Here is a 12,859-nt window from a genome sequence, read left to right as displayed (position 1 = left end):
GAGAAGACTGAATAACATTCCTTGGTCAGCCAGAGACAGTTTTATTGTGCAGGTTCAGAGTCAGATTTGTACCTGGAATTCTGAACCAAGAAAGAGCTCTGATAGTTTATATATGTTTCCAAGACAAAGGGTTTGGTGAGCTCATGCATTTTCTATATATGGTTAACATAAGGGTTTGGTGAGCTCATGCATTTTCCATATATGGTTAACATACACTTGTTATATGATAATTGACACACTTCCTAATTACTAAACCTTTACTAAACCATTATTTTCTAGTTTATAAGATTATCTTCAGCTAGACAACCTTCCTTAGTTCTGTAATTACTTTATCTTTAGCTAGACAACCTTCCTTAGTTCTGCTAGACAACCTTCCTTAGTTCTGTAATTACTAATACGGGAGATTTACTGCTGTCCTTAGGTAATAATTAACTCTTTGTAACATACATGTCTTTGTGTCTTTGACAGTGAGGCTCCTCAAATGTTTTCCATATGGCTATCCCTCCGTGACAGCTAGGCCTCATCAGAAGATATATTACCAATAATGGGACTTAGCTGATTTTTAATATAATCTCCAAGCACTTTTCTCCCTTATAATAATGTGAATAGAGAGTGTCCTTTAACTGACCCTTTCTCCCTTATAATAAAGTGAATAAAGAGTGTCCTTTAGGGTTCATGTAACTGACTATATGATTCCTACTTTATTCACTTTATTCCCATTCACCTTATTCACATTATTATTTTATTCACTTTAGAACAGTTATGCTGCACTCCTAGGTGGCAACTCTGGAGTAAAGATATCCACAGCTTCAGCAAAGACCAAGAAACATACTATTTTCATGTATGAATAATTTAGTAATACAGTAGTTTTTCATAGCTTACAGATTTTCCTGCACACATACAATACATAAAAAACAGATTTAACCATATTATCATGGCCACCATTTTGACTTGTTTGAACAAATCCTGTGGGTGTCTGGAGCAATGAGAGTAGAACCTATCTGAAAAAATGGCCCTAGTGAGGCAAACTCAGTTGTCCTAAAGCCAGTGATATTGCTGCTGCTTTCTATCATTCAACTGCCTTGGGGTGGAAAGGCTATAGATCCATGATGGTGAACCTATGGCACGCGTGCCACAGATGGCACGTGGAGCCATATCTGTGGGCACGCGAGCTTTGCCCTAGCTCAACTCCAGCGCACATGCACGCGCCGGCCAGCTGATTTTCAGGCCTTCCGGGCCCACCGGAAATTGGGAAACCGACTGTTTCCGGCCTCCGGAGGGCTCGGGGGGGGGGAGACCGTTTTGCCCTCACCAGGCTCCAAGAAAGCCTCTGGAGCCTGGGGAGAGCAAAAAACAGGCCTACTGGGCCCACCGGTAACGTTTTTGTTGTCGCGTGCCAAAAGCGGGGGGAGCACAGGGGCGGGGGGGGCATTGAATTATGGGTGTGGGCAAGCATGCGTGCGACCCCCCCCGCGCTCCCCCCGCTTTTGGCATGCAACAGCAAAAAGGTTAGCCATCACTGCTGTAGATTGTAAATGTGATTGAAAATAAGAGGGCTAATTAATCATGTCAATAACTAAAGGAAAAGTAGGAATGTTTCTCAAATATTGGTGAGTTCTTGCTGGGAGCAACCTAATAGACTTTTGAAACTTTTCCTGCCTTCAGATCTGGGTGTGGACACTTAACAATTGGATGTTCTGCAATGTGCAAATGAGATGCTAACCATGGTTAAAATAAGATGCCCCTCTGATTATGCTTTGTAATATAAAACATAAACAGAAAAAGAAAATATTTATTGTATTATTTGTAAGCTAATTGCATGGCAATTGATATGCAATAGATATGCAAGCAGAAGGCAGGCAGCTTGTATAGCTAATACTTATCTTACTCTCCTCTCTTTGGAGCTCTTAGGAACCATTTCCCAGCAGTGGGGATACTCAAAAGTCAAGGAGGTAGTTATAACCATACAAATAAAACCTTACCTCCTTTGTACATGTGTTGACACCCTATGCATATACAAATGGATGGGACTTTGATCACATAGGTGCAACCACCATCTTGAATTTTAATTTGTTGTTTATATGATCTGATTAAAAATTAACTTTTTTTACTTAGGTAGCTTAGAATATAGTGAAAGGAAATAAAACATTCTGTCAGTATTAACTACAAGCATACCATTATTTCGCTTTTTCATCCAAAGTTAAATATTACACACAAAAAAACAACTGTTGCAACTCACATCAAAGTATTGATTATATGTCAGTGCTGTCAAGCTTCAGCTAATTAATTAATTTATTACTCTAGAAGCTAGAAGTATGAGTTCTAGTCCTACTTTAGGCATGAAAGGCAGGTGGGTAATTTTGGGCCAGTCACTTTTTTTCTCAGCCCAACTCATCTCACTGAAGAGGGAGTATAGAATGTGTTTGTTGCCTTGAGTTATTTATAAAAATAATAAAGGAGGAATATGAATGAATGAACAAAAATTAATGAATGAATGAATGAATGAATGAATGAATGAATGAATGAAAAATTGTATTGTTGCTTTTGGGGAGGGGTGCCTATGAGCCAGTTTGTCTCCTGGTGACTGGCTGGGTATGTCACCTGCAGTTTTCTTGCCACGTTTTTTTCAGAAATAGTTTGCCCTTGCCTGCTTCCTAGGGCTGAGAGAAAGTGACTCGCCCAAGGTGACAGACAGACAGACAGACAAGCAAAGTGAAAATTCTTTAAACTTTTTTTTAAAAGGAAAATGGAAAATAATAAAAATGATGGTTTAATTTCCCCACTTTTATATATTTACTAATTTGCAATATTTGTGGATATTCAGGCCCCCTTAGAAGCTAGACAGTAAGTAACTGGTTATATTCACCATGCTGCATGATGTGTTGCACGTATGAGAAACATTTTTGTTTAAATTTAGTTAAACTTGTATTGTGAATATATACTGTTGGTCTTGCCATTATTGTGTATCCTCCAAGTTAAAAGTTCCCAGTTAAGATATGGTTTGGACTGTGTCTTTCTTCCAGGTTGACCAAAGCTTATTTTTGCAAAAGGAGTATGTATCTCATTAAATTATATTTCTGTTGATTTTTTCTGAGATTACACCTAGTAGGAAAAGTTGTGGTTTCATTTCAAATTTAAATTCAAATTTTTTGGCATTATATTTTTTCCAACTATTTTTGAGGGTTTTTTCATGACTGTTTCATATAATAAAATGTTCCTTCTGTTTCATGGCATTTTCAACAGTTATTACCATGTGATTTGCTATCTTAGATAATATTAATGGAGTTATATAACATCTATAAAATATTTTGGACCAATTTTCCTTTAAGTTATAATTTGGTGTAAATTTTATAGATTTAGTCCATAATTTTTCTCATTGATGTATTATAACTGTTTCTTTAAAATTTTACATCCATTTTGTCATAATTTTTTAATGTTTTTTTTTTAATTTTGATTTATATGCCGCCCTTCTCCGGAGACTCAGGGCAGCTTACAATGCGTTAAGCAATAGCCTTCATACTTTTGCTTGTTCTATCTCTGTATTACATCTAAAAGCCTGTACATGTGCCGCAATATAAGGTGTTGATTTTATTTGAGTGTTTCAAATTCTGTTTTTTATTTGGATGTTCCTCCTTCCTTCTTGAGCTCTGATTTTATCCTTCTGGCTATTTGAAAATATATCAACCATGGCGTATTCCAACTTGTGCCTCAGAAGTTCTTGCTGTGTTTTTAATTTGTGCATAGAATTCGAGGTAACCATATCTGGTAAGTAATTACTTTTTTTCTTGCTGTAATTATCTCCAACACGAAAAGCATTTGAAGGAGAAGATAGGGGTGACATCACTGGACTTACTCTTCTTTTGGTAGCATGTCATACTTGTATCAAACTTTATCTGATAATATGTCCTTTTAATTTTTTATCCTCCTTCGTATCTCTATTCTATTGACTTATTTTGACCTTACCTACAAATATTACTGGAGGGGATCTTTTAACAATGTGATTTGTCAAATAGGACTTCAATGGCAACTAAATGGAGTAACATCTTACCACATGATTTAAAGTAATTGTCCCTGCCTACATTTCCCTCCAGGCAATCCCATATAGTTTAACTCACATTATTTAGGAGTTGTCATAATTCTTGAGAGAAGTGAGGGTAGCTCAAAGAGCTGCAGAAGAGATTTGGTCCACTGTCTAATTTTTTATTTATTGAATTAAGTTGCACAATTTATTGAATTAAGTTGCAGGGGGCAACGGAGGAGCACAAACCATAGCTACTAGACCAGGGATCTCCAACCTTGGCAACTTTACAACTCGTGGACTTCAACTCCCTGAATTCTGGGAATTGAAGTTCACAAGTCGTAAAGTTGCCAAGGTTGGAGACCTCTGTACTAGATTACCCAGTTTGAATTTAGATGATGCCCAATTTTCTAAAGCCTTCCTTTCTAAATAAAGAAGCATTGAATCTTTCTAGGGACCACTCTCTTATTCTTCCTTCTTTGAGAAGTCTGCTCTAATAATTCCAGTCCAAGATCAAAAAGAGAGAGAGGGAGAGAGAGATGGAGACGGAGGGGAGGAGGGAGGGGGGGAGAGAGAGAGAGAGAGAGAGAGAGAGAGAGAGAGAGAAAGGTTTAGCCCAAGCCCCCAAATTATGTGGATTTATTATTAATACAGACCTGACATTAAAAATACCTCTGTTCCAGGGAAAGAGTTTATGGTTATCGGCCTGAATGGGCATAGGCTGACTAGTAGCAATTCCTATACAACTACATTTGCTTTTATAAGCCTGGTTTTTATTGTACATTAGTAACATTTGTTAATACCTATGAAATAATGTGCCTGAAGTTTCTTTCAGCATTCAGATAGAAATATAGCAACAATGCTAAAATCTGAAAAAGAAGTAAATTACATTATTTTGTTCCTATTCTGAAGTGGGTTTTGTGTCAAGAACATGTTGTTAGTATTATTTAAATTCATCATGAATTACGTTGACTTTATTTATTTTTCCCTAAATTTGCTCAAAAAATTATAAATTAGGACATTTAATTCTTATGCTCAGATACATCCATAAAAACATATTTTTATAACTGTTTATAAGTTATAAACAGTAATGAATCTTATTATCTTTCTCCACCGTCAATTTTTTTATAAGAGTTACAATAAGATCTCAAAAGCAGAAAAAAATATGAGGTGAATATATTGCAAAAACTGTGATAATTATTGCTCTGGTGCGCTTTAATGTGTTGTCCAACATTGATGAAGAGGAAAATGGAGATTAGGTTATCTATTTATACAGAGATATAGACACATGTACATAACAACTGTGAGAAAGGGAAAGTACCATAAGTTTTATTTATTTTTAATTCACTGAGGCATTTAAAACATCTTAGCCTGCAATCCAAGTTGCTATACTATAGTATTGTACTATACTATACAGTAAAGTACTATACTATAGTATACACTAGACTGCATTACTAATCTGGAATTCATTCCAGTGGAATTCCATAAGTTTGACTCGTGCTTAGAAAAGATAGGATTGCAGTCCAAATATTTTCAATTTTGAGCTGTTTAAATAGTTATTCCTCATTGCAGTTTTCTTGCATCACTTGCTCTTTTATTCCTGGCTTTCCTAGTTATAATTTTGTAATTTAAAATCGTATTTAATTTTTTAAAATAAATACTTCTACCAAAAATACCTGGTTGTGTTGATATTAATATTTATGCGAGGATGTCCCCACAAATGATATATTTTTAAATGTTATGTGAATTTTTACCACTGCAGCTAGTAAGCAATTTTTAAAGTACCCATCCACCAAAAGTTGCATCAGCGCTCAGACATTCTAAGTGATAAGCGTAAAATGAATCTATTCCAAATATACTGTTATACAGAACACTTGAAATGCGCTCTGCTCTGTGCTTAATGGAGCCCAGTAATGTATGTGAAAAGTCCAGGTCATGAACATATAACATGATGCTCGCAAGGGTTTTATGAGTTACCAACAACAGGAACAAAAGGCTTCATTGTCTTCAGTACTTCATTAACTATTAGTTCATGAGCAGGAAATCTCCTTTCTTGGTGGTGCCTTAAACTGCGCTTCCAAACTGGACCATCGTTCTTAAAATAGGAGGAAATTCTGTCCTAGGCGATGTTTGTCTAAGGGAGTCTGCCAATTAAGGCTTGTTTTCACCTTCGTTCTTTGCTGGTTCCCCCTGCAACCAAACACAGAAGATATCACTCAAGCATTTGAAGAAAGAAACAACATATATTGTTTTATCAGTGTTCATACAGAAAAGGAACGAAACTAAGAAGTTTAACTTAGGGCAAGAGGCCATGATCCCAACTGGAGATTAAATTGGGAAGGTATAAACCTTTAGCTATTCTTTTTGTTGCCTGCTTACTAAGCAACTATAGTTATATTTAATTCTATCCAGCGGTGAAATCCCCCCCCCCGATTCTATCCGGCTCGCCAAACCGGTAGCGCCAGTGGCGGGAGGCTCCACCCACCCGCCAGGACATCATTATGTCCTGGTTTTTTACCATCTGTGCATGCACAGAAGAGGCACATGCGCGCATAGTGTGCGCGCACTCCACCACACTCCCGTTCCTGAACTGGTAGTGAAGGTAAGTGGATTTCACCACTGATTCTATCCTATTGAAACCTAAATCTAAAGTCTGCATGAAATTATTTAACATTGTTGCATTGAATCATTATCTCCATCATGTGCTTTCCCCCCCCCCCTCTTTGCATTGTTTATTTCCAGGAATAAGACGGTTTTTAAAAATCCTGTACAAGGCAATGAAAACTATCCTTGATCTTTGGAAGCTATCTCTAAAATCTCCCCAAGCATCATTCACATACTTTCAAGTTTAATGTCCTTACAAATGTGCAGGTTACCAACATTGTTTTGTAAAAGCAAAACTAAACATTTAGTAAGATACGTTGTATGTCTAAAGCTATGAAGAACGTTGTAAAAGCTGCAGAGAGAAAGAACCAGCAAGTCTCTCCCTTATTCTGAAACAAGAGCATCCTGAAACCAGAGGTCAGCCCTTTTTTCAGCCAATATGCACCACAATTTTTCATGATACCACAGATACCAAAAACATTTAAAAAAAAAAAACAAATTAAACTGAAAAGGTTACATAATATTTCATGCAATATCAGCCTATCATAAAATGCTGGTGATTCTTAATTTTAAATTTTGGAGAAGAGTAGGTACTATCTCCCAATTCTGAATTAAAACAAAATTTAAATCCAGGCCTCTATATCTTGTCTACACTCTCATAAATGCAGTGCCCATACTTCTCTTTTGGAATCATTGTGAGAAACCTGGGATTGCAAAGGGTCATTTGGCCATCAAGCTTAGCTCCTGACCAATGGCTATCCAGCATCAGCTTGAACATGTTCACCATTTCTACGGGCAATTAGTTGCACTGCTGAACTGTTCTTACAGTTAGAAACCTCCCTTCCTGCAACTTGAAACCATTTATTCTGAGTCCTACATTTGGGAACGATAGATAACAAATCTTAGCCGCCTTCTCTGTGACACCCTTACACATGTTCATATTTCTTCCCCAGATGTCTTTTAACAAGGCATTAAAAAGTTGAGCTCTTTTCTTTTTCTTTCTTCTGCATTGATAGATAAACAATTTCTGTGAATCGCCTTTTAAAGAAACGGCATAGCAGACTAAAGTTAATAGACACAATGTTATACTTTACCCTCAACAAAAGAGACTTTTTCTTTTTTGCAGAAACAAAAAAACAGCAGATAAATGGGAAATATATGTCTTGAGATAACCCAGGCCAAGTCTATAGATATTTGCTCATGCATCATGCTTTTTAATGAATTTCAGATATATATTTTCTTCTCTCCATCCATTAATTTAATCTTTGATTAAATAATATTAGGTGCATCATATATTTTTCTCATGAAACACCTAATGACAGCCAGACCTCTTTTTCTGGATCAGAAGATGGAGCCATGGATGATCTTGATGATTGCTTTTACCAAAGGTTAATGGCCAGCCTTTAGTGGACTTTTTTTTTTTACTGTTTTGTTCCAGTTCCATGCTTGTAAATAAGTACTTTTAATATATTTGTGTTTCCTTTAAATCTCTTCTAATCTCATAATATTCAGCTCAGAAATAATAACAATTTCCAACACTCAGCTTACTTATCTTACTGTACTTCTCGCTGCTCATTTTGGGAAGATTCAAAAACAATTTTCTTTTTTCATACAACACAGCTAAGCAAAAGCTTAGACTCAGCCACTTAAAAGGGTGTTTGAAAAGAACCCAAACACAGACATGCCTCCATGTATATCCAAACCACTATTTGAAGAATCAAAATGCTCCATTCCTCTGAAGATCAGCATGCCTGCTTTGAGGAGGACTTCCCTACCTTTTCTAAGTATGCATGGACATTTGCAAAAACACCTCCATCACAATTGCTAAGACAATGTCTCTGATAAACCGGGTCTTATTCACCCTTTCTTTATAGAGCTAGCATGTTCTACTTATTCAGAGGCATTTCCTGATCCTCTAACAAGGTTTGGAAGGAAGGGGAAGGGGCTGGAGACAGTCACAGAGCAGAAGATGGACAGTTGTCCTCATCTTCCATTCATTCTTTTAAGAGTTAAGACAATAAAATTTGCTGTGAAAAAGTAACATAACAGCATAAAGACATGAATGTTCAGGTACACTTTGTGTTTACCTTGAATGGGCCATTTTATTCTTTATTAAGAAGCAATTCCAAAATGTAGGAGAGATAAATTATACACTACATCTAATCTGCTTTATGGCTTAGCAAACCTAGAGAAATTTAGGTATCTTATTTCATAATAAATCTGGCCATTACCTCTCTTTAAAGAACAATGCTTTAGTTTTTAGTGATCTATATATAACCTGCAATTGTTCATGCCATTATCTCTGTCAAACACTGTAACAGTAACAGAGTTGGAAGGGACCTTGGAGGTTATCTAGTCCAACCCCCTGTTCATGCAGGAGACCTATACTAGGGATTCGAACCGCCGAACTGCTGACCTTTCTGATTAACAAGCTCAGTGTCTTAGCCACTGAGCCACCTAGCCAGTCAAAACCCGTCCTGATTTATTAATTATTTGATCTATACTCATCATACAGTCTTTAATATTTGCAAATCATTCAGATTCTTACAATATCAGTTTTATACAAAAGTATATGTAAATTCACATTCCCAATTAGATTAGAAGCATTTATTTTGCATTGTTTTAATTGTTTTTAATTCTTTTGTTGTTGTTTTATGTTGCACACTGTCAGTATTGAATGATTTGCTAAATCTTTTATTTGTTCTCCTATAAGTTTTCCTTCCAACAGATATTCACAAAAGAACTTGCCTTCTTAGCTCTTGAATGGCCCATTTTTTCTGCATTCTTATCTCATTCCTGCCAATCCATTCATGTCAATTATCAGAATTTCTTCTTTCTCCTGAACACTACATACATTTTTCCTCAAAATTACTTTAAGGTATTTCCATTGCTGTTACATAAAATGCAACTATCATCAGTCTATGGATTGCTACATTCATATGTATCTATAACAACCCAGGTGACACCATTTCATATATATGACATTTTAGCCCTTTCATTCTAATTAAACTATATCTTAACTTCCTGCATATATTCATCAACTCCTCTCTGCTAAATCAGAGCACCTTCATTCAGATCTATATTATACTTTTCCTCTTTTCTATAATTTCACTGATATGTCTTTTTTTGTTTCTTTAATTTCATTTTTTAATTTGTATTATTTTGGATAGACTTGTTTTTTTATATTTCAAACTGTAATCTTCCACAAACATTGACCATCACCAGACAGGTTCAGAGATACCAAACTGTACTGACCATCACCTTGCAACTTTCTAATAATGCTTTTTAGGAAGGTAGCAAAGGTATAGACTAGGTCAATGGTTCTCAACCTGTGGTCCACGGACCCCAGGGGGACCACAATATCATCACAAGGGGTCCATGAAGGCTTGAAGAAACAGTAGGATTTAAATCTTGTGTTAAGACATGGACGTCCGTGGTCTTGGTCCATGGCCACAAAAGGTATTTAAAAGAGGTCCATGGTAGAGAAAAGGTTGAGAACCACTGGACTAGGTTACCAGTCTTAGTTACACTTATGCCACATTGTTGTGGAGATGGGAATTAAAGAAACATCCTGTTTAGGGCAGGCAGAATCAGTTTAATTATTTATTGCAATAAAGGATCAGATAGGTATTGATACCTCAAGATCTGAACAAAGTTATGATCATGAGACTCCAGTTTTATACAGTTTCAAACAAAGGATTCTGTGAAGTCAGCAATTCATATGGTCATATACATTTGTCTTTTTTAATTGACATTTCCTAATTACTGAGTTTGCAAAACAGTTATAATAATTCTTCTAAAAAGTTACTGAAGCATATTTTTCAAATTATCTCTTGTTGAAACAACAATATGGACATCTCTGTTACTCTGACCTTCAAAGTGTAAATCACCTAGACTGTTCTTATCTGTGACAACTGAGAGGCCTTGAAGTAGGAGTCCTACTAGAAAGGAATGTGCCTGCCTATGTGCTGGATATAATTGCAAGCATTTTCTCTCTTACAATATTAAGAACAAAGAGGGCCCTTCAGTGATCATCTAGTTGGACCCATGTTTACTTTATTTATTATTTTATTTGTTACCTTTCCACCTTAACATGGAGTATGGCCTGTATAACCACAGACCAGATTTTTCTCAAGCATCCTCATGCTATATCGTGGAGGCCAGGACTTCTAATTTTTTCATATTACCCCCGCAAGCCAACCTACTGTTGTCAACATTGCAATGTACATCATATAGCATATTGCCACACTTTTGATGCCTTTGTGTCATGGTTTCAGTCACTGATAGTTGCAAGAGGTACATGGATCTAAATGGACGTTTATAGAGCCCAAGAACCCTGAGAAAATATAATAGAAAATGTGCTCCAGTAGAAGGACTAAATAGTCAACAAATTGTCCCTTTCACCCTTCTCTCAAATGATCCAGTAATTCATGAAGCGAGGAAATATTTACAATAGCTTGGCATCCTTTTCTCCTCTTACATATAAGATTTCTTTATGAATAATTTTGCTTGTGATATAAATTCCATGCATATTTTCAGTAATATCCCACAAAAAAACAGCCCCAGCCAATTCCTTTGTTTCTGCATCCAGCAATAACCTAGGTGAAATTCCAAATATATTTTAAAAATGTACTCACCTTAGCTTTTGGAATTCTGTTTATCAGATGCAAAGTGAGAAGGAATAGCAGCCAACCAACGACAATCATTGTATAAATTCTCACAGGATTTTCCTATGTGATTTGGTATGATCGGTTTTTAAAGAAAAAAAAGAACTGAAATGGAAATCACCGTTCAACTGTTTTTAAGTAGCTCACTACTCTGGCTTGATGGCTATTTATGATGAACCAGCCTATGCAATGAATGTGACTGTGACATCACTTGTTACAGAACAATTGCTCCCAGCAGAATTACATCAACAAAAGAGTTTCTCTGATAGAATCAAAGGTGTTGTAGGTAAGTATTAGAATTGCCAAATCAGGTAGCAGGTTAACAGTCGCTTTTTAATGAAGCTTTTGTTTTAAATAGCATATAAAACATTTACAAGGAAGTAAACAACAACACACACACTGGCCTTCAAAATTAAAGACCTGAAATCTGTATCTGGTTGATACATCTCATAGGACCTTCCTGGATTGCCCAGTAAAATGTGCAAGATTTTCATCAGATCAGATTCACAGAGTAATTAGGCAGATGTTCAAACTAAGGCTTTCTGCAGCAGTGTGAAGGCAGTCCCGAGATGGAATTGATGGGCAGAGTCATTGTTAGATGTTTTTGATATCAGATCACATGTGATTTTTAAGTCATGAAAATAGCTGCTGGTACAAATGAAAGAAAAAAAACCATAGAAAGTACAATCCTCACAGTTTGCATGGTCAACAGACACAAGTTCCTAGGCCTGCAAGGGCAGAGATAATATGAATATATTTGATATAAAAACAGTTTAATCAAATTATTAATATTGCTTAGTGTTTGGAGGACATTGGATCCTCAAAATGTGTAGTCTCTTTTTTAGATTGCATGAAATGCTTTCCATTAAATTGAAATAGGATTTTCATCCCAGCCTTTGGCAAGAGGAGAGTTAGGCCCCTCACTTCATTGCGCTTCCATATTTTACCTTTTAATTTATTATAATTTCTTTGATTGTTGTGAGTCACCCAGAATTTAGTAACTTTCTTTTCTTTCTTTTTTTTCTTTATTCTTTATTGGCCAAGTGTAATTGGACACACAAGGAATTTGTCTTTGGTGCATATGCTCAAAGTGTGCATAAAAGAAAAGAAAAGTGTGCATAAAAGAAAAGATACGTTCATCAAGAATCATAAGGTACAACACTTAATGATAGTCATAGGGTACAAATAAGCAATCAGGAAATAATATCAATATAAATCGTAAGGATAAAAGCAACAAAGTAACAGTCATGTAACTTATGGCTGGTCGCACTGTTTGCCAGATGTTTAGATTGGATTTGGGATTTTTTATCCACCTATCGAATCCTTTGCAAAGATCTGGGATGGGCAGATGTTGTTGTCTGATGGTGTTAAAAGTATCCTTGCAGGATGTAAGATCTTCTAAATAAAACTGTCCTTTGCAGTTTTTTTTTTTCCTGTGATAAATAAGATATACGAAAAATTTATATATAAAATATCCTTTCTGTAATATCTTTATTTTTACATGCTTTATTTGTAAATATGTGTATGTATGTATGTACATTTCGTTGGAGTGCGATGGCTCGGCGGTTAA

The 12,859-nt window shown here is 36.0% G+C and overlaps 1 long non-coding RNA gene across 1 annotated transcript; it reads right to left on the bottom strand.

The window, feature by feature from the left end:
• Positions 1 to 5,967: 5,967 nt before the first annotated feature.
• On the bottom strand, positions 5,968 to 11,330 carry LOC117665258 (uncharacterized). Its single transcript, XR_004591296.3, has 2 exons — positions 11,260 to 11,330; positions 5,968 to 6,208 (listed from the first exon to the last, which is right to left on the bottom strand). It is a non-coding gene; the product is annotated as an uncharacterized LOC117665258 (long non-coding RNA).
• Positions 11,331 to 12,859: the final 1,529 nt, after the last annotated feature.

This window comes from Pantherophis guttatus, chromosome 1 (assembly GCF_059756535.1).
Source record: "Pantherophis guttatus breed Tessera chromosome 1, ASM5975653v1, whole genome shotgun sequence".
Taxonomy (NCBI): domain Eukaryota; kingdom Metazoa; phylum Chordata; class Lepidosauria; order Squamata; family Colubridae; genus Pantherophis; species Pantherophis guttatus.
Note: the sequence above shows the minus strand (reverse complement) of the source record. Positions and strands in the feature narration are given on the sequence as shown.